We start from the raw sequence: 1,411 nt of genomic DNA, 5'->3' as shown, positions 1-1,411 counted from the left end.
ATCGCAAAATATTATCAAACGTAATTAAACGTGGCTATAATATATATTGAATTGGCAAATAAAACTAAATTGTAAGTGAACTCTGCCCTCGCAATATTTTCAAAATCAATTTTTAATACAAACAGTAATATACAATGATAAATATAAAAAAGCTTAACATATACAATTTATAGATATATATATAAAAATATAAAAAATTTATGTTTGTGAGTGTTTGCATATATATTTATGCAATATATAAAAATACAATTAACAGGATATCGTATCGATAGGCCAGGATATCATTGAGATACAGAATCTAAATCAAAAAACAAAACTTGTACCATTAGTAGTCTGAAAGCAAATGTAAAAAAAAAATGTTATTAAATTAGTATAATTATTATTAAATTTAAAAAGTAAAAAAATATATATATATATATATATATATATATATATATTTATAATTATCGGTTCAGGTATCACTCCATTGACTAGTTTTTAACTATATGAGTGACACCTAACCTTATTTATGTGAGTTTATAAATATTATTGTAAATTTTCATATTTTATGGTTACATAAATCGATTATTATTATTATATATAAAATATATAGATAAATAAATAACATATATATATATATATATAAATTATAAATATATATATAAAATATATATATATATAAATTATATATATATATAAATTATATATATATATATATATATATATATATATATATATATATATATATATATATATATATATATATACATATTTATTTATTTATTATGCAGTAAACTCCCAGTTATTCCAAATGGCACTTATTAAAGTTTTCTGCTTATTCAAAGCAATTTTTATTTCCTGTGAATTTTCTTTAACAAACTCATGCAAATGCTGCTATGCAGAAATGCAGTTATTAGAACCTGCTGTTGTTCAAAATTTCGGTTATTTGAAACAATTTTTGCTCCCCTTGAAGATAAAAAAACACATTTAAGGAACAAAAAATAAATAAAAAATGGAATATATTTTCAATGAATTGTAAAATATTTATTATTTTACAAGGAAAAAACTGAAGTAGCACCAAATTCCAAGGGTCTTTTTCTTTTTTACTTTCTACTTTTAAAATTTGAAAGAAACTTAAAGTAGGTCATTTTAAAGAGCATATTCAGTTATTCGAGTTTCGGGTTATTCGAAATAAATTCTTATACCCCTTGGAGGTTCGAATAACCAGGAGTTTACCCTGTATATATATATATATATATATATATATATATATATATATATATATATATATATATATATATATACATATATATATATAAATATATACAAAATTATATAATTTTGTATATATATATATATATACAAAATTATATAATTTTGTATATATATATATATATATATATATATATATATATATATGTATATTATATAA

The 1,411-nt window shown here is 18.4% G+C and overlaps 1 long non-coding RNA gene across 1 annotated transcript in view; it reads right to left on the bottom strand.

Moving 5' to 3' along the window:
- Positions 1 to 204: 204 nt before the first annotated feature.
- Positions 205 to 1,411, bottom strand: part of LOC136092239 (uncharacterized) — a 4,885-nt gene continuing 3,678 nt past the window's right edge. The window contains exon 4 of the long non-coding RNA XR_010644287.1: positions 205 to 298. This is a non-coding gene — a long non-coding RNA (uncharacterized LOC136092239). The remainder of the gene's footprint in view (positions 299 to 1,411) is intronic.

The sequence above is a fragment of the Hydra vulgaris genome, chromosome 15 (assembly GCF_038396675.1).
Source record: "Hydra vulgaris chromosome 15, alternate assembly HydraT2T_AEP".
In the NCBI taxonomy this organism is placed as follows: domain Eukaryota; kingdom Metazoa; phylum Cnidaria; class Hydrozoa; order Anthoathecata; family Hydridae; genus Hydra; species Hydra vulgaris.
This window is presented reverse-complemented; position numbering and strand designations above follow the sequence as displayed.